The 24,922-nt window shown below is 42.5% G+C and overlaps 1 long non-coding RNA gene across 1 annotated transcript in view; it reads right to left on the reverse strand.

Annotated features, from left to right (window-relative positions):
* Positions 1-3,967: 3,967 nt before the first annotated feature.
* LOC123000715 (uncharacterized) overlaps positions 3,968-24,922 on the reverse strand; it is a 142,375-nt gene continuing 121,420 nt past the window's right edge. The window contains exon 3 of the long non-coding RNA XR_006408907.3: positions 3,968-13,187. This is a non-coding gene — a long non-coding RNA (uncharacterized LOC123000715). The remainder of the gene's footprint in view (positions 13,188-24,922) is intronic.

The following is a 24,922-nucleotide window of genomic DNA, read 5'->3' on the forward strand; positions in this document are numbered from 1 at the left end:
GCAGACTTTTCACTGTGTCCTCACATGGTGGGAGGGAAGGGCCTGGGGAGCTCTGTGGGGTCTTTAAAAGGCAATGACATTCTTCAGGAAGCTCTACCCTCATGAATTAAGCATGTCCCAAAGTTCCCCTGTACCAATGCCATCACCTCTGGGGGTGAGAACTTCAGCATATGAATTTGGGGGAGGGGACACATTCAGTTGGGAGCAGTTCAAGTGTTTGTTCTGGGGCTTACCAAATATATTGTGTGTGTATGTTTGTGTGGGTGTGCATGTGGGGGTGTGTGTGAGTAGAGAGAAGAATAAATATTCCATTGATGAGAAAAATCAAAATAAAAGAACCTGCTGGCGCTGTGTCTATCGCTCGACTCTGGCGTGCTCTCCTTTAAATCCTAATCTTCGCTGCGTAAATCAGAGCCACAGGAGTAATTAACACACAGCAAGTTGGGTAATTGATCCTTAGTCAGTGGCTTGGACGATTTTAGCTTTAGTTGAAATGGGTATTGAGTATAAAAGGAAAACTCTGCACAGATTTAGCTTCCTACTATTTCTGATTTGCTTTAACATCCTTGGGGAAGGATGGGGGGGGGGCCTCATCCTCACCCCCAACACACATAAATCATTTGTGTTGAGAGAGGTTTCATTTGAGGAAAATCATTTGAGGGGCAACGCCTACACTTGTAAAACTTTCGTATCTGGTCATGAAATTGAGAAGACACGTGAATGGCTATTCAGTAGTCTTGGTGTTTGGGTTTAGATGGTAAGATATCCAGGTTCAGGCAGAGATCCAGTTCCGTGGGAACCAAAGGCAAGGTCATAAGTCAAAAGGATGTGGGCGACAATGGTTAGACCATGTTGTATGGAAGACTGATGGAATTGACTTAGCACTATGTCTTGGCGTCACCCAACACACTGGCTAGGAAACACTGTCTTTCATGAGCCTCCATCCATACCCCTTGTCCCATCATCTGTACATCAGCTGCTTCCCAGGCTTCTGGGGTGGTGTCTTGGGGATACAGCCCACAAAGATTCCCTAAGTTCTGTGGGCCTGCATGATTGGTAACTATAGCCTTGATGGTCTTTTATTTCTAGGACTCTTACCTGCTTGATATTTATTGGGAAGGCTAAAAAGTACACTTACGAATCAGCCAGTAAATAGCTTCTTCAAATCTAGCCATCAATAATAGGATGAAATCAAAATCAATTTAGGCTAAGGAATTGGTATTTCAACTTTCATTGAATATCTTTAATTATTTTTCTTTAATCATATGGTATGTTTATCTATTTTGAAATGAAATGGAAAAGAAAAAAAAGAGTGCAGTGCTCCGGAGGACAGCTGTGGGTTAAAATCCAGGATGTGTCAGGTACTATCTGTGCAATCTTGGACAAATTATGCAATGATTCTGTGTTTCTGCTTCGTCCCCTGTACGGTAGTGAAGATGTGGGCCCTTCCCTCTGGAAGCCGTGTTGTGTTGAGTCAGGAAGGGAACACATGTGCAATAACAGCTAGCTAAGTGCTGGTATGAGGTACCACAATCATTATCTTATTATAGACCCACAAAACACTTTCTAACTCATGTTGGCATTCAAGACCTCATATACACAAGGAAGATCACACCTAGCAAATAATCCTTCTGACCACCTTAATGAGTTTGCTATCTAGCTTTCACCTTCTATTAGCTTTTCTGTTTAATAGCAGTTACTTGCCCAAGTTCACAGAGCAAGTAGCAAACTTGCAATTGAACATGGGCTTTATGGGGACTTTCTCTTGACTACTTCATAGAGTTGTAGGTTTTTTTTTTTTTATTATAATTAATTGTAGGGGCACCTGGGTGGCTCAGTCAGTTAAGCATCCGACTCTTGATTTGGCTCAGATCATGATCTGAACGTCTGAGATCCAGCCCTGAGTCAGGTTCCACACTCAGCGAGGACTGTGCTGGAGATTGTCTCTCTCTCCCTCTCCCTCTGTCCCTCCCTCCACTTGTGCAGCCTCGAAGTTTCTCTCTCAAACAAATAAATAAACCTTTAACAAAAGAAATAAATAAATTATAGTGAATTGTAATAGATAATGTGTATTGAAGAGTTCAGTGGTAACGGGTAATTAGCCTTGAGGATCAGCATGAAAGATGGGAAGGGTGTAGAGGTCAGGGTCGTGGATGCCCAGATGGAGAGGTGTTGAATGGGAGGGGCAAGACGGAGGCTCCCAAGCCAGCTATGACTATCCCAGTATGTCTTCATCTGTGTGTTGGTTACATGAATGTAGATATTTATAAAAATTCATCATGCTTTATACTTAAAACTTGTGCCCTTCACTTTATCGACTTATCTTTCAGAAAGAGAGCTCAAAAAGTCAACAAAGTATCTGAGAAAATTATCCAGGGCATACAGTATTTTTTAATGAATACATGTGTTCATCGTTCTCATTCTACTGAATATGGGTTAATTTTAGATCAGGAGCTTACAGTATACCACAATTACACATAATAAAGAGGAGATTTGGCAATTATTTGAATCAATATAGACACCAAACTTGAGCAGAAAACAGATAAGATTTGGAAGACTGACCTGTACCCATTGTAGATCAAACATGGTGCCCTGGAGCTTGATGTTGGAGATACACCTTCTGCCCAGGGAGGCAGGTTAACCAGCAGCCCTTTTGCTCCCTAGCATCCCACACAAGCATTGTCACCTCAGCCCTGTGGGCTTGGCCACCTGCTTTCCAAGCAGCCACACAGCCAGCCTCAGAAGAGGGACCTGGGAGCCAGGCCATCTTCCTTCCAACCAGGTGGCTTCAACCTTAAAACCTAGGGGACATGGGCAGTTCACAGGAAGCCTCACCTGTGTGTCCCCAACAGCACACTGATGAAACTCTTTTCCTCGGCCAAAGACCAGAGCTAATGATCCCTGGTGACTAAAGGAGAAAACAGCAAGCTCACTGCCTTCCACAACCCACCCTGCACATGAACTGATCTGGGATTTGGAGCCAATTTCTTTCCTCCTGGGGAACCTCAGTGAGGATTACCCTCAACAGGCCAGCATCACTGGCACTCGGGGAGGAAGGCGGGACTGAGGAGTGACTGTAACCCACCCTGTTTTAGCACTGTCTGCATGCCAGGACCCAGCTAAAGTGTCACCTGTGTGGCCCCTTAAATCTCAGGACAACCCTGTCTCAGCTGTCATTACCTTCTGTTACAGAGAAGAGGTCAAAGCCTAGGAAAGCTACAAAGACTAAGTCAGCAAGTGCTAGAGGGAGGAGTTAGTGCAGGGATGGGGTGCAGGGGGTGGCAGTGGAGATCCCAGCCTGTCCCATGGAGAGCTCTGGAGCTGAGAGGATCCTTCACACTTGTCACTAACTGATGCAAGGAAACTGGCCTTCCTAACCCCACCCTCGACCAGTCACTAGGTGGGGTCTCCCTGCGGTAGAGGCACAGCCTCAGCTACGGTAGCTCCCGTGCGTAAGGGGAGTCCCCAGAGCAGTTGCCTAAAGCTGCCTTAGCACATTACTGCAAACTTGTGTGTACTCCTTATAGATATGTCCGTGTCCTGAAAACCGTGAACTTATTTGGAAAAAGAGTCTTTGCAGATGTGATCAAGTGATGGATCTAGAGATGAGATCCTTCTGGATTATGTGCGTATGCCCTAAATCCAATAATAAGTGTCCTTACAAGAGATATGCAGAGGAAGATATGGAAAGAGGAGAAGGCCATGGGAAGGCGAAGAGAGATTGGAGCAGTGTATCTGCAAGCTAAGGAGCTCCCCGGGCCACCAGAAGCTGGATGAGGCAAAGCAGGCATCATAAATGTTTGTCACCATGACAGGTGACAGCCGCCCAGGAAAGGGAAAGGCTGGGAAGCACTTAGTGAGAGCCCTCAGCAGGCCAACTGCCAGCAGTGGGGGGGGGGGGGGGGGGGGGAGGGGGGGGCAGTACTTCGGTTTGGAAAGGTAGGACCTGAGAAGTGTCCCAGCACCCACCACACCACCACCGCTGGCCTCCTTCTTTCTTTCCTTCCTGTGTTTGTGAAATCCCCACTAGTACCCACTTCTCACACTGCACACCTGGATGGAGTACCAGCTGTGGCTGGGGCAATGTCAGGCTGTGGGCCCGCCAGCAATGAAGGGAGCAGTCACTGCCCTCAGCTGGGTTACAGGATGGTAGACCAGTAAGACTTGTTGAAAAGCCTCAAAGCGCTTTGGTAGGGACATCATGAAACTGTCTCTTCTAACCAAAGGAGGAATGTAGCCCAGGGGCAGCTCAAGGCAAGAATGAGCATTGATTCAGTCCCAGGAAGGAGCAGACTGGGAGAGGGGCAAACAGTCTGGAAAAAGCAGACTGGGTGAGGAGCGAACAGTCTGGAAGGAGCGGACTGGGCGAGGAGCGAACAGTCTGGAAGCCAAGACAGCAGGTGTAGGTAGCTGGTCTGGACACGAACCTCCAAGCCTGGAATGAGAAAGGAACCCGCAGGGAGTGGCTCGTGGAGTTCCGTTGCCGGGCTCCTCCAAGTGCCATCGGCAGTCCCGCTTCAGGCAAGCTACCCAAGGTGAGCACTTGGGGCCGTGCAGGGTCAGCATGTCTGAGGGCATCCGTGTCCCCCACAAACCTGTCCCGTGAATCTGTATGCATGATGTTGATACCTGTTGCTCTAACATTCTGTGCGAACTCACAACCATGCACACTCATCATTTTTTAAAATAAGGAAATGATTTCAAACTCTTCCTATTGGCACTGTAACTACCATAAAAAGAAGTTAGCAAGGGGTGCCTGGGTGGCTCAGTCGGTTAGGTGGCTCCCTTCAGCTCAGGTCATCACCTCGGGGTCCTGGGATCAAGTCCCGCATGGGGCTCCCCGCTCAGTGGGGAGTCTGCTTCTCCCTCTGCCTCTCCCCTGCTCATGGTCCCTCTCTTTCAAATAAAAATATTAAATCTTAAAAAGAAAAGAGGTTAGCAATTTGTTACAAAAATAAATCTAAGTTTTAAATCTTCTCTTTCACTGAAACGCTATTCGCATATATGGGTATGTATGGATATCCTACTCTCCACATCTCTGTATTTTACACATATAAAAATCTTTACCATTAGTCTCTCAGTCCGTGTAGGTTGTCCTGGTTAGTTTTAACAATGCGCAGGTAAAATATGATGAAACTATTCTCTTTTTTTGCGATCATATTTGAATCTCTTCGTGGAGATAGAAATGTAGGAATGCAAGCAGGATTTGTCTTCCTCTGCACTCTGCGCCCAGGGCCGCCTGTGTTGACAGTGGCGGGAAGTCAAGGGGACAAGCTGGTGCTGAAGACGTAGAAGGCTGAGCAGCAGTGAAGGTCACCCCTGCATGGACACATCCTGACAGCCAGCGCCGCTCAATGTCCATCCCATTCCTGGTTCGGAAGGCACCTGCCGCATCCGCATCTTCAAGTCTCAGAAACCTGTACACGCCTGGCTTCTGTTCTGTGAACAGCAAGCAGCATGGCGAGGACCAGGGGCAGGAGCGGGAGCGGGGGCAGGAGCGGGGCTTTGAGCAGGGCCCGCCTGAGTGCCCTGCGGGTCAGAACTGAGGGTGCGCACAGCTGCTTCGTCAATAGACTCCTTGGCTTCGCGTGCTCCCTGCACTTGTCCACAAAAGCTGCCACGCCGGGCCTATTGTGTGATTCTCCTGCGGTGGGAACTTGGGTCTTACCAGCAAATGGACTAGCTTAGCTATTAAATGTCCATCAAAGCTGCTGGGGGAGTGTTACAAGTTTAATTAGTTTGCATAGCGTTTTTTTTTTTCTTTTTTCTTTTTTTTTTTTCTGGTTTGTTTTTCACTCTGTGATCACTCTAGTTCATTTTAATTTACTGCATTTAAGTGAACAAAATTCCACATGCCTTTTATCACTGGACTTTTTTTTTTCTTTTTCTTTTTCTCTTTCTTTTTTTTTTTTTTTTTTTTTTTGTGGCCCTGGCAACAGTCTCAGATCCTGGGTGTAGATTCACCTTCACGGGTTTCTGGCACAGAGCACGTGCGCTTACTGATACCTGTGAGAACTCGATTGGTGTGCTGACAGATTTCGCGGAAGGAGCGGTCATCAGAGCCTCGCCTGCCAGCTAACTGTTTTCTTCCGATGTCTGTCACCAGTCCACTCATGAGCATGGCTTTGAAGAGGAATCGTGGGGAAGCAACTGAGTAATAAGTGATCACTCGTTCTCTCCTTCTCAAAGGAAAGAAAGAAAAAACCCATGGTGTCAAGAATAGAAAATATACACAAGGAGAAGCAAACAAGAATAGGAAGTATACAGCAGGAGATGCAAAGAAGAGTAGAAACCACACATCAGGAGATGCAGAATGATTCCTTCAATATCGCTCTGTGTTCCTCTTCCTCAGTTGACACAGGGGACAATAGGAAGAACACTTATGGATGAGGCTCCAAAAACCTCCAGGAGCTGTAGCCCACCGTGGACCCTGTTCACATTTCCTTACTTACATGCGTGCACTGTGAGAACCTTTCCTTTCCTTGAATGTATGGAGACCAAGGTGCGTCCAGCAAGGGGTCCAGCTGTGCCCAGAGAGAGCATCTCCCTGCAGGGCGTGCTTCCAGGGAGCGAGTGCCCCGCCCCATAACACCTTCATGTGACCTTGTCTCCTGCCCCTAACCAGCTGGATTTCTCAGACCCTGGCCTAAAATGTCCACCTTTTGTTTACAAAATATTATCTATATAAAGACAAAAAGGAGGAAAATAACAGGAAAGCAAGCATTCTTAGCCCTGTCAGATAAGTGCAAAATTGGCTTTTACAAGCTGGAAGGAAGCTGCCTTCAGGGTGTCCGAGGAAATTTGCACAAGGACGATCTATTTTCGTATTACAGCACTGAAGCAGTGCCCCGAAAATGGATACAAATCATCTCCTGTGTCTAAAAAACACACATGATCCAATGGGAACCTCCAGGACAACCACTTAGGTTTTTCTTTTCTTCTTTTTTTTTACAGTAGTGTACATTCCCAAATAACTTGAGCAGTGTGATGCCAGCTAGTAGGAGAGCTGAGGGAGACGGGTCTATAAAGAAGAGCTCCAGGCAGAAATAGTGGGTGGCGAGCGTGAGGGAGTGTCCTCCGAGGAAAGGCTCCCAAACGCATTGCCCCCAGTGCCTCCCTGTCTCCCTGCCTCCCTGCCCACAGCCACGGCCATGGCCATGCTGGGAGGAGCCCAGAGTGTTAGCGTTATGGCCACTTCCCATCGACAGTACCTGCTGGGAAGAATCCCGGCCCTACGCCCAACAACACAGGGTTGGTCAAATAAAGTATAACGTCAGTTGTGAAAAAAACAGTGGAATCAGAAAATATTCCTGTGAGAGTGTGGAAAAGCAAACGACACAACAGGATCGCTTCTTGAGGAATACTGGCCTTGGCAGATTAACATAGAGCCACCTCAAGACAGACAGGTGCACAGAAAAGGGGCCGAAATCGGGCAGACCAAAATGTCAACGGTGCCTACCAGCAGATGAGGAAATTATGGCCAACTGCTGTTTTCTTTCAATTTTTCTCTGCATTTAAAAAAAAAAATTTTTATACTGAATATATACCGACTATTATTTTTTAAATTTCTAGGGTTTTTTTTTGTCCTCCCAGCACGCAAAGCTGCTGTTGTTACTCCTCTGAGAAATAATGTCTTTTATCAACGCCAAACTTTTCATCTCCTAATTTTCAAAGGAACATTAAATTAACGCACATGATGACTGTCGGGGATTCATAGGCAGTCGCTTTATTGATAATAGAGAAATTGGCTGAGTAACTTATTTTCCACATTAAGGATTGTTTTACTATTTTTTGTGACTCGACCTGAAGAAAAGGTAGTAGGTGGGTACTGGTTTCACCAAAGCTTAACAGAGGATGACAAGGAAATCCCATGTTTCAGAACTTCCTTCATGTTCCATGTTGATTCAGTGTCACGTGTGTGTGGAAGTGCACACCTCCATGCATACACATGTGAGTGCAAAATGCCGAAAATTTCAGTCATTTCTAAAACCGTACATGCAAAGCTATGAGTTTTAAAAACCATTGTAATGAAACAACATGCATGGGCAATAAATATGAATTTCCTATTGTCTGAACCATTTCTTCCAAAAAGCTGAGGCATTTTTTCAAGTATGATTTAATCAGACGTGGCACCACGCACGCTATTATGGATCTACCTTGACGAGCAGCACGTGTGGAAACACGGAGCCCACGTGGCCTGCGCATCAAGTACAGAATGACAAGCCCCCACCAGGTTTGTATGAAGCCACTCGATTTCCAAAACGCGTTCCATTTCAACACTTGCAGAATGAGCCTCAACGTCAAGGCGACCGGAGGAGAACAAATGGCCTCTCGCTCCTGGCAGTCACATGAAGTTATATTTTCTTCAAATATTTACTTGTTTCCACTTGCCAAGATATTGTTTTTGGGGAAAATAAAAGGTCCTTTGTGACAGGCAGCCGCGGAGAGGAAGATGAACTCTCTCAGCCCGTGAGGGTCACGATATCCATCCTGAGTTATTCATCAAGTTTGCTCTAATTCTAGACGCAGCACCAGTCCCAAGCGAGAAAATACTTTTATTCCCGATATTCCAAATACTTTGCTGGTCTCTATTTAGTGCTGCTTCTCTCTGTTTCTCCACCTTGATTTCCTCCTATTTTTCATCCTGACACGCACACAAATGATTGTTAATATGCTTTCCAGAATTTGGCTTCTAGTTGCATTTCTTTTCAGTTAATAGCTTGGAGTAGGCAAGCATGAGCCCATAAAAATACAATCTTTAATCTTAAGGACTTCCTGTCCAGAAAGGCGTCAGAGCAGACCCAACGGCACCAGGCGAACAGCGTGACCTGCCGTGGCTCCCAGGGTGGATAAACAACGCTGATTAAGAGTTACACTCTGTTAGGGATATTCTCGGTGTTTCTCCATCAGAAACCGTCATCTGGCCTATGCTGAAATTTCAGTTTGTTTCCCCGGGAATAAAATGAAGCCTGTTCAGACGGTGAATGCCGCAGAGTGTTGGATTTCCTTCCCTGGGTTAGAGAAACACAATAACTCTGTTATGGGCCTTCCCTCTGGTACCTAGAAACCACCAGAAAGGCGGGGAGGACCGTTTTACTCAGACCCAGCTGTTAGTTTTTCTCGTAGCTCCAGTGTCCTGACACATTTGCCCAGTTGCTACTCCCTTAGCTTTTTAACGGTTTCACAACGTCCCTCTGTGCCACCAAAGAAACGCTTCAACCACAGCCCTGTGCTTTCGATCCCCAGACTGCAGCAGGCATCTTGACATCAGGCCAGTCTACGACTTCCCACCTCCCTGCAGCATCCAGCTTTGGACTCTCTCCTCTGCCTGCGAGAAACAGATACTCCCCTGAAAACAATGGACTGTAAATTGAGAACAGTTAAGAATCAACACCAGTTTCTCATAAATCTAATTTCCAATTTCCCACCAGTCTGGGCTCTGTGTACAATGTCGAACACACACTCCCCTGTGGGAATTGCTTGCTCGTGTTCGGAGACCCACCTTGACTTTTTTCAGCTGACTTTTCTCCTTGGTGGAAAGAAATAATATAATGCAGCAGAGGGACTGTACAAAGGAAGTTATTAGAAATGGGCAGATTTATTGTAACTTCTTTTTTTCTATCCCGGCTGGGTGGAAGGGGAGATATATACTTGTCCGTAGCAAATGCATATGATCAGTTTTCCATGCTGACTTGCAGCTGGCTGGCTGAAGTCCACATTTGTACCATTCTGTAGAAAATACAGTAAGTGTATCTAAAAGAAAATCCAGTGATATGAAATAATCATTCCTGAAATATAACCTGAGAATATTGTACTCATCTTGAAGCAACAGGGAAATGTAAAATAAGATCTTGTATTTACTAATAAAAACAAAATATCACACAAATATTGGAGTGAGCATAGTATGCTTATAACTGAACATGCTCCTTAAACAGTTTGCTGTCATTGCAAGGTCAGAGTCAGCGTGAATCCTTTGTTTGACTTCTTAGACACCAACTCACTGTACTGAGATATTTTATTTATAAGCAGTGTATGTCATTTCTATTCGGTTGAAATCCTTTTCTTACTTTTGTGACAACAAATGAAAGTATACGATGCCAAGAGCTAAGAAATGCAAGTGTCTTCTTTTATTCCTTTAAGATCCTCGTGATCCCATCTTTTCAAATCATATGGTGTGATTAACACTTCTTAAAAGCTTATGAGGCGATGTCAACATTTAGGTCTATGCGCACGTTAAGTCAGCTTTCTCCTGCAACATCTCTACCAGGATGGCTCAGGTCTAGTGCTTATGGGACCGTGTAGCAGTTAATGATTCACACAGATTCTAGATCTGAGTATAAAAATTTTGGATAATGACTTTAATGCCAATAAAACCTGTAGCTGGAAAATACAATAAAGAAACTGGCTTATCCGCTCACCTTTATCTTCAAAATAAAGAAAATCTTGCTCATGTGGATGTGTTCTGGAATTTAAACAAATCCCCCTTGAAAATTCGTTTCTGTGCGCTCTTAATAGTAAGGAAAGTTAAAACTTTAAAAAGAAAGAAGGAAAAGTGGTGAGAGTAGAGAGAAGTCAGGACAGTAGCTGGGAGCGCTGAGCTCCCACCATGACGCGGCCAACATGACAGTAACAAATCACTTCCCTTCTTCAGGCCTCAGTATCCCCCTGTGTAAGTCTCCTCCAGGATGCACAAGGCCTATGCCAGACCCCAAGGGCAACGCTCATTCTGCACACCTCGCATGTTCCAGCGGCTTTTCACACGCTCACTCCATCAATACGCCCAAACCCCACGAGGCACACACTGTTGGATGAGGTCTCTCCAGCCCAGAGAGGCAGAGCTCCAACTGGAACCCAGACCAACGACAGGACACATTGCACTGTCGAGCCTTTGACCACTGCACTTCCCTGCCTTTGGATCTGGAACTCTAGCTCTCATTTGAAAGGGAGTCAGAAAAGACATTGTTGGCAAGAAAGGTCCCTGCGGCATGTATACAAATCAGGGCGACGACTCTGTCACCGTTCACACTCTGATCTCACCTTACCGCAGTCAGCATCTGGGGTTGGGAATGCCAACCTGCCCGGGGGCTGCTGGGCGCAGATGCACTTGCAGGAGCAATGCCAGGGTTGAGTGACCAGATTCCACCATCTTATCCTGAGCCTTTAAGTTGCAGAAACTGGACTTAAAAATAAAAAGATATCGGATGCCTCGAGGTGATCAGCTGGGTAATAGCAGATTTCGCACCTACAAGACTGACGGGGAAATTGTGGCATATACCCGAGAGCCACTGTAGTCATCTACGAAGGAGCCGTTCAAATCTTCTTTGTCTCTGCTGGGTGTTCACAGTCTTGTGCAAGATTTACACGAAGTAGATTTACAAAAAAAAAAATAGCAACAATGCAGCTCATATTTTATCAGCATTAGTAAGCAAATGGTAACAATTGCAGGTGTGAGCACAGCAGGACTGTTTCCTCCCCTCCCAAATTCAGAGGAGAATTTCAAAACACCTGATGTTCTTGGGATGACTCCAGTCGGTTTTTCTTAAAGGTACAAAGTCATCGACTTTAAGAAAAGCTTACTCGTAGTCTACTATTTTTTCCTGGACTCTGGAGTCAGTATCTAAAAAGCAAAACTATTTTCATCAATTAGCGTTTCTTTACAAAGATTTGGAAATCATGGGGCAGATCCTCTTTTTTTTCCCCCCAAATATCCTTTTACGCAAAGACTTCAGTACCTTAAGCTTGGGTTATTTCATTTGTTTGAGCTGCTTATAGATTATGAGGATAATTGCTTGAAGACTTCAGAATTGATACACTGGGAGAAGAGCATTCTTTTACATTTAGCTGTATCTTTTTTCAAAACAGCACAGTGCTTCTGGGCTGTATTTTTTTCTTCTGAGATGTATTCTGCCCTTCTTTGTATCAGGACGTCGTTCTCCAAACTACCTACACGATCTGCGCTGAGTGACAAAGGGCCCAATGACTTTTTCAGAAGAGAGTGGACCCCAGACACTGTTCCCGCTCAGTGATTCCGACCTGGCATCATCCTGTCAGGATGATAAATTGTATGTACAATTCATAGTCAGAGCAGATGGGAGAGTGCTGGTTATTAAAATCTAAATCTGTTTTCCAAACAAAAAGAGAATTGTTGACGTCTCAATGAAATATAGATTTCTCATAAAGGAAATTGGGGGTATTCCAGTTTTAGTAACTGAAGCAATTATACAGTTAGGGACACCTAGACGCTAATAAAATTAAGGTTGGTTCTAAATGAAGTTAAATAGAAGGCACTCATTCATTTATTCCCCAAGTTCACTGAATGCCTGCTAGCTTCCAGGAATAGAAAGATTTACCAGAAAATATGCTGTGAAAATAAATAATATTTTTCTTTCCATTAAATACTTAATTTTTGGGCAAATAAACCTTATGTTATGTTAGTGCAGCTTAGTCACATAGAGAGACTGTTTTAAGACGTGCTGTACAACAGCAAAAAGGAGACGAGACACATTTGGCTTTTAAAATACTTGTAAACTCACTAATCTTCAAGGCTATTCAAAAGCCCAGACTTCAAAATTTAAACCCATAGATGGAGAAAAATAACGTAAAACGTAAACTGAATTCCATTTGTTGGTCCCAGAGTTTTATTCCAGCCAGGGTAAAAGAAAATCAAGAGATTTCAGATCCAAATTTATTGATTTATTCATTCGCTCTTAATTTAGCAACTATTGATTGAACTCTGGTATGTGATAGTATTGTGGAAACTTCTGGAAACTGTCATTAATATATTATTGACCCCAGAAGTCATTTTAGTTCCAGATGCATTGGAACTTCACCTTTGGTGAAGCTGAATGCTATTAGTCAGCTGGTCACCTAGGTGACCTCCAAAAAAATATTCATTAAAAAAAATTCTATTTATTACCCTACTGTGTGCTAGACACTTTTCATTCATTGTCATGTATCTCTACAACAATTCTGAGATGTTTTAGGTGTCGCTATCCCGCTTATAATTAATGAACCTGTGTCTTAGGCAGGAAATTCTGCTCAACGTCTCACAGATTAAATGGCAGAATGGAACTTGAACTCACTGTTGACTGGCTCTGAGGTTCCATCCCCATTCAAGGCACTGCATTGTCTTCCAGGGAAGGGACAGCTCTCCAGCTAGGCAAGCAGACAGTCCAGATCTCCGAATTCTTACAGAAAAAAAAACAAAACAAAACAGCACACTGTTCCATTTTAATGTTCGTATTGATTTTTCTTTAATGAGTTACAGTTCAAGCATTTTGTTTTCAGAAAATGTAACTATAAATTCCTATGGGCCAGTATCTGCCAAAAAGTACCAGAGATACCCGGTAATTGAAGAGACAATCTAAGGGGCATGTGATTTACCCGTTCCTTCGGATTTTCTAAACCATATTCCTGAATAATGATATCATCACAACCCAAACTACTAGATTATATTATCTTCTCTCTCTTAGAGTAAGTTCTTAACACAAGTTGAAATTTAGTATAATGTCCTGAGGTTTGAAGGGATGGTATAGAAGACTTTCATCAGGAAAATTCACTCATTAGACAAACCTTTACTGTGTGCTGCTTTATGTCAGCCCTACGTCGAAATACAATGTTGAACAAAAATATATTTGGCCTCTACTCTCATCAAACTTATATTGCATGACTGCAAGATACAGAAAATGCTCGCGTACAAATCACAACTTTGCTAAGTACTTTGAAGGAGAGAACCATGGTGCTTTACAAGTGGATTATGATGGAGTTTGACCTAGACGGGAAATTCTCCTGTAAAACCATAGTCAAAAATGATCGTGCAGAATAGCAAGTGTTTTTATTAGGATTCATATATGAAGCATTCTTTGTAGAACTAGGTCAATTAAAACATATTTCAAAAAAATATGCTTCACTCTTTGGTTGTGTGTGTTTTTTGCAGGATTTGTAGGGGTTTTTTGGCCTTTCATCTGACAAAGACCAACTCTATTCTAATAGAACATAATTTAATTTCGTCCTTAAGACATACTTTCTAGAAACTCAAAGCTAAGGTTGCTGTTCAACAGTATTAAGGTATAATTCATTTCTCTTTGTCACTTTACCCTTGTTCTTGTGTTTTAATCGCTCTATTTTAGATATGCTTTAACATTTAATAAGTAAAGAGAAATGATTAATAATCACTTATTCTTAATTGTCACCAGATTTGTTGCAGGATTTTACCGTTTTGTGTTTTTTTTTTTTTTTTTTTTTTTTTACTGCAACCCTGGTTGAACCTGAACTAGGAGCTGAAAATTCCTTTGGATTCTTGAGAAGATTTCAAAGGAGCATTAATGGGTGAATTTGTAACAAACCCCAGGGCTATAAATACGCTGGAATCGTTGAGAACAAAGGTTTTAAATATCCTTCAGGAGAAAAAGTAAAAATTCACAACAGTCTTTCACTTTTCAACTTTCTACTACAAGGCACGGGAAGTGGAATTAAAACGCCTGGCCATTTATTCAACATTGCACCTCACGCTATATTCGGGCAATCTGATCGCAGCAACTGCTTAGTGATACCTTGCCCTCCCAGACTGAGGCCGTGAGAGAGAAAGGAAGGCCAATCCACAGACATCTGGGAAGGCCAGACGAGGCTCTGCTGGCGGCATTCCCTCCACTGACAAAGCAGCACCAACATCCACACCTTCCAGACGGAGAAGCCTGACCAGCGCCAGCATGGGGAGAGGGGGTGCAAGTGCACGCTCATGCGCACACACCTCACACCACTCTTACGGAGAGAAATGTCTCTGCGGCGGTTCTTCACGCTGGAGAATTGTACGAGTTGTTTGAGACTTACATTGGTCAGGGGAGCTTTTGTGCCTGCCTGTTTCACTATCTAGCTACTTTCACTAAAGGAATCTGTTACATAGCACAGTTAATGACCCTTTTGATTTGTTTCCCACTGGTTTTTTATTTTTATCCTTGAGCCTTAAAAGTTCTGATTGTCCTTACAGAAAGATCTTTTGCTGACTTTGTGAGATATGCCAGTTAAAGGGGGAAAATCCTTTCTCTACATAACAAAAATCGTTAAAAATATTTGCTGTATTTGGTTGATACTCTATTCCAAAACCTCAATATCCAAATCTGCAAAACGACAGTGATTTTTTGATTAAAAAATTAAATGTATGTATATACAACTTCAATAAGATCAGGAAAGTTTGGGTAGCTGTAACCCATCTAATTCCTTATGGTCTCCTTCTACCTTGTTAAAATTATATTTTGGTCATTGATTTGGAGCAGTGAGAATGTGTTCCAGCTAATCTAGGGAAGTGTGGAAGATAATGTATCAATGAAAGATTCAGGTGTGATTTGGATATTTACACAAAATCATAATGGAAACATTTTAGTTAAGCAATTTTTTTCCTATTCCAACCAGTCTTCATTGTGTCACAAAGCAGATGGTCGTCCTTCTAGCTACCTTTCTATATTGTATATAAAAGGGGATTATCTTGAAAATGAACTGGTCACAATAATATACCTAGTCACATTGATAACTTACTCAAATAGTCTTTTTTGTGCCATTATTTTATATTGTACATACCTTTACCTTCATCATGAAAGCTTACAACTACAGAGTAAAATAATTATTGTCCATTTGTTTAGCAAAGATTAGAAAGATGAACTGAAGCCAAATTCTATTCAGATTGAAAGTAATGAAGAAGAAGCAATGCCTTCATTACTCCAACCTTCGTTCAGCTTTCTAAAACAAAGAAACCAGGCTACATGGCATGCACCCTGGGAGTTGAGTTCCCGCAGAACGGTACAGACCTTCACCTTTCCAGCATGAGTGCACCATAACCAACTATAGGTAAGTCACCACACCAGGAAGTCCACAGAGAAATGAGACATTTATGTATCATCGACATTTACCTCTTTCTTTTAGGTCATCTGCCTTTTTGCCCCTCAAATGTCACTTTCGCTTCCAAATATAGCTATACTTGATAATTAGTTATATATTTTAAAGGACATAAGAAAAATGGTCTCTGATTTCAGAGGTTAAAATTGCCCTTCCAGCCAACACACCGGAACACCAATGACTAACTGTTAGTCTTTACGTCTAAATCCACGGTGACTTAAATCAAGTAAGAGGAGGTTTGTAAAGTCTGTCAATCAAGGTCCAGCTCTGGTGCTTGAAAAACTTCAGTAAATCTGCCCCCAGACAAACATCTCTTCAGTTTTCAACTTCTCTGCAGTGAAGGTGTGTACTGCCTGAAATCTTTCTCCTCTTGAGTTTCTCTCTGGAGCATTTGGGTTTCTTGTGTTTCAGGAAAGTCGAGCTAACTTGATGAGCTATTTTCCTTCCCAGCTACTCAACGTTCATTAGTGTGATTCTAGCGTCACATTGTCTAGCATCGTGTCACTGGTAGGTGACCTTTGAGAAATGACGTAAGAGCTCTAGGTAAAGCTTGTCCTAGAAGAGCAGTAGAGTTGTTCAACCATGGATCAACTAAGAAAAAAATGGACCCCAAGGGCAATAAAGCAAAAATACTAAAGTTAGAGAGCATGGGGAAGAGTTGCACATGAGGAGAGAACAGTGCAGCTCACCTCACACAGCTGAGAGTGCCTCATGTTGGTCTCCAGGGTGAGGTGGCTTATCAAGTCAATCCAAGAAAACGAAATCCATCTCAGATGAATGAAAAGTAATACTTTCAGAAAAGAATAATCTAAGAAGTCAATAAGGAAAATAAACTCAGCTGCGGTGACAAAAAAAGAGGTGACAAGTGTTGGTGACAAAATGGTAACGACAAACAAAATGGTAGCCAGCCCATCACACGCTGGTGTAAGACTTCCTTTTCTTGGAATGGAACCGAATATCAAAGAAATGTCAATAGAAGCTCATTGGTGGTCTCATGTGAAACACTCTTCCCAGAATGACACTTTTTATGCCTATTTTTCAGACTTTCTCGCTTTTAAAACTTTCTAACCTCTTTTGTTTAAATGCATACTTTGGTGTCAGATCTTTTCCATTATGACAGCATCTTTCAAACATTTGAAACCTTTCCCAAATGAGATTTCTACTGGGAGGCACTAATGATGCTGGTTTGGCAAATCCTCCTTTGTCATTTGCTGTTTTCAAATTAGTATGAATTGGATCAAAAAGTGCCAACGCCGGAATTGAAAACTGTTGTATTTCTGTGAAAATCCGAAGGGCAAACAAAGATGTGTAAGCGGGGAAAAGGTGATTTTACGCAAAGGATGTTTTCCAGCTTACTGCAAGGAGCTAATAAATGCATGTCTTAAAATTCACTTAGAGTGACCCAAGAAAAATGTTAAGCTTGGATTAAGCAGAGTGAGTCTTGTTCACCAGTAAAATTAAAATAAAATAGTTGGTATCCTGGAAGTGCCTAAGTAGTTAGCTGCTGTAGAAAATTTACCAAAAGGATATCAGCCCCTAAGAACTTTCTGATATAAACAAATGGACAGAGAGAAAGCCTCCACTTTAATGAGAACGCAGAAGGAGGGAAAATGGATGCAAAACACCAGAGGTCCCTTTTCTAGCAAGCTAAAGAAACGTGTTTGAGTACAGCACTGAAGACGGCTGAGTGCATCCCCCCCTTGTGTTGTAAGATTGGCCGACGATGGTCTGGGGAGCAATGGCAGACCTATCTGAGGGACAGATAGGTAGTTACGTACAGTTGTTACTGCAGGAAAATAAAAACGAGGGATTGAGGAAAAGACCACAACTAACAAGAGACAGGACAAATAGACGGCCCTATGGGAAGAAAGCAGACTGGAGAACTGAGGTCATCCCACAGATTCTTCCTACGTAAGGACTGTGTTTGGGTGGGACTCATTCCAGCCACGGGCCTCTGTGGGTAGTGTGGTGCCTACACACCTCTTAATTTTTTGTTTCTGTTGAAAATCTCCCAGCTACCCTATTTCTCTTGCCACTTTCATAGCGCTCCTTGAAAATAGCATTTAAAAGAAGGAATAACAAGCTGGCATGTCGAATTTTTGGTGAAGACCTATAGTTGCCTTACAAATGTAAAGTTCTTGTGCTGGTGGAGGAACTGAAAGATTGAGCCTTAAAGGAAGTTGGGAATCCTTGGGGCTTCTGAAAGTTGGAAGGAAGATTTAGAAATGAACTTGTGGCTCTTTTTATATAAAAAGTATCGTTGGGCAGAACCCTGACCTTTGCAAAAGTCCCAGAGCAAGAGGACTGAGTCGACGTGGAACGAATGGCTCAGTTAGGTGAAAGAAAGCCTGGCAGACAGTGGCCTTAATTATTCTTGCTATGTACCTTTCTGCAGGCGCTTTGCCAAGTATATTTCCAAAGAGAAAATGCAAACACAAAAATAAGATGCAAATGGCTCTCGAGTGTACTAGTATGTCTTACAGAAATGTTCTGGGACTTTATTCATGTTTTTAAATTTGCTACTTGTCCTTAAAAGCCATCATGTTTTTCACAACTCTCTTAAGGTCAAGCACTTGAAACTTCTTCAGCTCTACGAGGGGCTGTCTACATTTCGCTAAATGCATTTTCTCAAAAATTCTGATGACTTTACCATGGATTTAAACTTTTAAGTTCAATGTCAAATGGAATGGTAGAACGCTTTCTACAGGACTTGTGAAAATCGAAATTCAAACATTAACTAAAGATGTGGCGGTTTCCAAAAGGTTATAAAGAGCAGATGGGACATGTAACATATTACAGTGTCAAGAGTAACTATTTAGGAAATGTGTCCATTTTTATTCTTTATTCTTTTACAAAGATAAAAGGATAAAAAAGCTCTGTATTTGTAGAGTGTGATTATTGCAAGCTGTCTTTGCTTTCGACAATGTGTCAGGGTTTGGTTCCTGTTTACCTAAGTCAAGGAAAACAAGGTTATTGTGAAGGCTACCCAGGGCTGTTTACGTAACACACGTCTGATTCTGGGAATGAGAGCTGTTTCCTGCTCTAAACCGAAAAGAAGAAATGGGCCATGTAGTACTCTGACACACCAAAATCTTACCAACGGGGATGATCAGTAATGCCTTAGGTTAATGAGAAATCTCATTTCTACCTTCCTGCGTACCTTCAAACAGTATCAGATTGTTCTGTGAACTGTGTATTTTCCCCTCTTCCTTTTGTCCAAAATACCATTCCCCTTTTCTCTTCTTTCTCCAACTAATGAACACCTACTCATCTTCTAAGCTTTCTTAATTCCCATGCCACCTCTCTGGCTTTCCCCAACCATGTCAAGCAGAAGAAATGATCCCCTCCTCTACATTTCCATAGCATTTTATAAACACTCATCTTTTAAGAAATATTCTTTGGTATCCAAATTAAATGTTTACATGTGAAATTCCAATGCTAGACTGTAAGTATCCCATAAGCAAAGCCCTTGACGTATTCACCCTTCTGCCCCTGGAAAGTAGTGGTACAGAGACTGACAGATAGTGGTTGTTTAATGCCTGTTTGCTGAATGAAAAGACCGAGGAGAGAATGAATCCAGTACTCTGAATCAATGCTGTTTAGTTCACCTTATGTTAGAATTATATCAAAATCATAAGATCTTATGGGATTCTCATGCAGGGTACAAGAAGACACCATCACAAAAAAACATGAGCCAACCTAAAAGATTTCTAAAATCTTTTCGAGCTCTGGCATTCTGTGATTTTATGATTTTTAGGCATTTAAGTGGTGAGTCATCTCCTGTGTCCCTTTGCTCAAAGATGGTGTAGGATATGTGAAGGGTAATGCAGTTGGGGTATTATATTTTCTTAAGATTTTATTTTTTAGGTGATCTCTACACTCAACGCGGGGCTTGAATTCACAACCCCAAGCTGAGATCAGCATTCACACGCTCCACAACGGAGCCAGCCAGGCGCCCCAAGTCGTAGTATTATTTTGGCATATTTCTCTCTTCACTGCCCTTTCTAGGAGTTAGTGAAGCAGATGGGCTCTCTCTGCTCTCCAGGCAGATACAGAGTCCTTTCCTCAGTACTTGATGCAGCGGGCATCCTCACACAGCAACCCTCTGCTAACCCCCCCACACCGGGTGCCCAAGGACCCACAATAGCCTTTACCTGAGGCTCTGGGAGAGTCAACTTTGTGTTGACTTTGGTTGTATTATTAACTACATTCTTTGAGAACATCTATAGTTCTCAAGATGAAGCACTTCACAATGTTTTCTTACTAGCATTTTGAGTTTATACAGGAAAAGATGACAGCTACCAAAATGGCACCTCTCCAGAGAAAGGAAATTCACGTGGAGGTACACATGTAAACTCCGTTAAAAAAGAAGGAAGAAAAGAAGATGACCACCAACACATTCACGAGCAAGACAGAAATCTCAGAAGAGCGATGCCATACACTGGTCCCTATTAAAGCTTATTTTTCCGGAAATTTCTCTACAAGGAGATGAAATTTCACTCTAATGATGCAAGCTGATTGGTCATAGTATCCCCATGTAAGGGCTATCTTTGCATTCAACCATTTATTTGCTCAATAAAGATTTCTTTTTCCATACTAGGCTCCATACAAGGTCATGCAGCCCCTCAAGGATTATTCGCTGACGCAGAGTGAAGATTCCATAAACACTGAGAATGTTCAGAACAGGACCAAGCCCAGAGATAGTTTCTCCATTCCATATGACACATGAGTCATTCCAGTTGTGGAAAGGATGGCATTGGCTCAGCACTTACAACCTTTTCCTCCATTTCTTTAAATAGTAACGTCAAATCACCAGTATTTAAGTAATCTACGTTTGGCAACCTGTGCCAACCACAGCAAGTTTTCATTAGAAATACAACCATGGTTTCTCCTTTTGACAAATTGAAATATTGATAGATTATAAGATTAATATTAAAATATTTAAATAATGATGAATAAAGTGAAATGAATGGTAGATTAATTATACACTATGGCGGGGGAGGTGGCGGGCATCATCTTTTCTGAAGACACCTGCATTAGCTCAGAGCACTCACAAGGTTGAATTCTGACTCTGACTTTCCTCAGTAAAGAAATGCTCTAAATCCTAGCTCTTTTTATTTTCCAAATGTTCACGAAGTTTTCATGAAAATGAGAAATAAAGCATTTCGCAGCAAATCATAGCTATTTTTATAAGCTAAAAGGACTTCATGGAGGAGACAGAATTTGAGGACATCTTTCAAGGATGATAGAAGTTGGGTAGATAAAGAGAAGTAGAAAATGTTTCCATTTAAAGAGTATGGTGAGACAAAGTCTCAGAAGCCATCTTGCTCATCTTGCTGGGAATGCATAGGCTTAAAGATCTATCTTGATTGTGCCGAACACATTTCAAATTCACTTTCCCCCCAAACGAAGTATCACTTGCAATCTATCCACCAAGCACAATGTAAGAAATCCCCTCCCTGCTTTCTCGGGTTTAATGGGCTAATTACTCTGGCTAGGTTCGCATCCCAGTTTCTGCAGCAGCCTCCATGGGCTACTCTCTGTGATTCCTCACTCCAGATGTTATGAGGATTAACCAATCAATTTGAAACACCTTGTAAAAACATGTCAGGCTTTCTAATTCCTTTCTGAATTAATTCCTGTTCAATCCACATTTTGACCGTGATGGGTTTTAAGCTACGTGTACAGTTGTAGCACCCCTGACCCTGACCTCAAAATTCCTCCAGCCTGCTTGTCTCACATTATTTTAATATTGCAAAAGCAGCAAAAACGGTGCTTCCAAATTCTACTTAAGCAAGGGACTTCCTGGGGGAAGATTGCTGGGATGTTCTGTGCAGACCAATTTAGCATTGCCTCTCTCGTACTTAGTCCCATTTATGAATGTGCTACCAAAATTTCTAAACCGTGCAAAAACAACTTAAAATCACAGTGAGAATTGGACTATTAGACTTTGTTGCTTTGCTCCTCTTAATGCCCACAAGATCCTGGGGTTCTCGAATTTTTTTTTTTTTTTTTTTTTTTTTGCCACGAGAGGGAAGTGTAAGCAATCATGTCTGGGTCCTGGCTGGACCCCTAGCTATGACTCCAGAGAAGGCTGAGCTCATGGCACAAACAACTTTGCTCTGTCAACCCTCCACGACCTGCACAGGCCACACTGTGAGCAGGGCCATCCCAGTACTTGGCAATAGAAGCTCTTCTCAACTGGAGATCATCAGCAGACATCTCCCCGCAGTTGCTTAAATTCAAAGCAAGGACTGAATCCAACACACTAACGTAAGGTTTGGTGGGTCCATCAAGCAAGACAGCTCACCAAAATGCGTCCCTTTGGCAAATTTTTCTTCCCTACTCGAATGTGTCTATTTCCGGTTAACAAGCAACAAGGTTTAGTCACGTTGGCATTTTTTTTTTTTAACTTTAACCACTAATAGGAATGAAGTAAGTTGGCCATTTTCTAGAAGTCATTTTTTTGCAGAAATCTTTGCTGTGGTAAGAGTTGAAAAGAAAATCCCTAATTATCGTTTGGGGGGAAAAAATTTAAAAAACCCCAAACTAATAGATTTGACCTTGAAGTAGCATTGTGTAACTATTTCCTGGACGAATTGCATTTCCAAGATATAGCAGAGCAGTGATAACTTGCAATATAAGCTGAAAGGATCATATCTTACTGAGGGCGATAAAACTAATTTTTCTCACTCCCCCTTAGCCACACTATGGTATAGCTAAGTATGCCGATACTAACAATATATTAGGACCTTATCATTAAAATATATTCACTTCATATATACTTTAATCTTTAGAAAAACACATGGAAGTATCATTGCCAGGGTAATACCCTATTTACTCACACTGACACATAATTATTTAAAAAAAAAAAAAACCCTAATTTACAAAACTTTGTGCATGGACACCATGGAGACAGCCTTTTAGATAAACCAAAGTTCCTAAAGAATTAAGAACAGATGTGAATCTTAGTAAAAGATCCCGATTTTCCCGATTTGAGGAAGAAAAGGAAAAATTGTCAAAAGCTTCTGACTGGCAGTTCCTCCTCAGAAATCCAGAAGGCTGTGGCAATGGTGACACGGAGGTGGCCGTCCTTCCTCGAGAGTCAGCTGTGTCATCGGGGGAACCGTGTCCTCAGCACGCTGCCCCCTCCCGCTCGCTTCCCACAGCTCAGAACTCGGTTCCCCCCGCAGAACTTATCTCACATCTGCCTGGCTGCAGCCTGGGTCAGAACTCTCCTTTGAAGGAGTTTCAAAGTAAAACAAGATAAGAAGCACCTTTTCAAAAAGAATCCTTCCAACAAGTACTGTGATGTGGGAGTGAAGAGCGGGAGCCCTGGTGTCTTCACGAGAGCACTTTCTGGTCCTCTGAATAGATAAGAGAAGGGAACGTGTCCGGGGTGGGGGTGCAGGGGGAGGAGAGCACCACCAGATAAGAAACAGAGGGGGTCTGTTCTCCCTGCAGGGGACACGGTGGATGGACACAGGCCACCAGGCATCTGGGAAAGACAGCGAGAGATCCACGTGATGGAGTCCCTGGGATCTGTACCAACTGGGAAGATGGGGGCCCACCTGTCAGAGGGAAAAGAATAGTAACTGTTCAGTCAACTCTTCCTGCACCCTCTCCCTCCAAAACACCTCTTCTTTGGCAAGGAGCTGGTGGTGACAAGCCTGGTGCCCCGGGAAAGGGCGGGCATGGGGAGTGGGCAATGGCCAGACCTGGGCTGAATCACCCAATGAAACATGTTGAAACCGTCACAAGATGTTTTTTTCTGAGATTGACAAGCTTAGGCCTGGCTGGTCCACGTTCCCCGGGGCCCCAGCAGAGTGTGAGTAATGAATGTACGCAGGGAACAGCTCCATCACTGTGGACGGTCATGTGCTCCTGGCCATCTGAGCTCACCCGCAGCCCTTGGTTGTTTACCTTGCTCCCTAGGTTTACAGATACAGGGCAGTGCTCGCCTTAATAAGATTTATTAAAAATCTCTGCATAAGACCCATTCTTCCATAAGTGGAGTTTTTAAAGATGTACTCTCTTCAGAAAAAGTTGTTTAATTTTCCTATTTTTCTCCTATCCCTAACTAAGGAAGTTTTAAAGCCATTAAGGTCATTACTAAGACCTTGATGTCCCTTCCCATTATTTTTTTTAAATAAGTTTCCTATAGTTTCCTTTATAGTTTGTGTTTTCTTTCCCCCCCCCTTAAGTAGAAAAACTAGTCCTACAAGACTTTGAGATAAGTTTGTAAAATTGGAACCAGTGAGAATTTTACTATTTTCTATGGAATTTGGTTAATTCGCTGCTACTGCTTCTTCCTACTTCTTCTTCTTCCTTTTCTCCTTTTGAAATAAAATATTTTATTTTACCGAAGAAAGAAATTAATTTTTAATTACAGAGTTAAGTGTGGGGCTTCATGGTGTATGATTTTAATTCTCTGAAAGTTAGTCTGAACCAACTGCTGGTTTTACTTACTCCACGGCAACTGTAAGCCTGGGACTATTTATTTCTTCTACGGTTATTTAAAAGTAATTCTGTAAAATGTTTCTATAAAAGGTTGAGTCATACTATTAAAACGTATATTTAAATTGTCAGAAAATGCCAAAGCACATACTATGGGATCTTATTTGTAAAAGTAAAGAAATTGATGCAATAGCAAAAGTAAAAACTTTGAAGATGGATACTTGAGGATACCCTGGCCAAGTCGTTGATCTTCTCTGAGTTTGATTCCTGTATTGTAAGCAGAGATGGGGTGTTGGCTACAAAATAGTTAGAGGCTGAAACTATGCAGCTGAAATAAAAGAGAAAGTTAAAAACTTGATTTACCTTATATCTTTGCAAAACTTTCTGGAAAAGCAATGGTTTTAGTAAAAATCAATCTGACCTTCAGTTGTCATTCAGTACGAAATATACCATGCTAGGAGCTCCTGGGTTGCTCAGTCAGTTAAGCATCTGCCTTCTGCTCAGGTCATGATACCAGGGTCCTGGGATCGAGCCCCACATCAAGCTCCCTGCTCATTGGAGAGTCTGCTTCTCCCTC

Source organism: Ursus arctos, unplaced genomic scaffold (genome assembly GCF_023065955.2).
Source record: "Ursus arctos isolate Adak ecotype North America unplaced genomic scaffold, UrsArc2.0 scaffold_10, whole genome shotgun sequence".
Classification (NCBI taxonomy): domain Eukaryota; kingdom Metazoa; phylum Chordata; class Mammalia; order Carnivora; family Ursidae; genus Ursus; species Ursus arctos.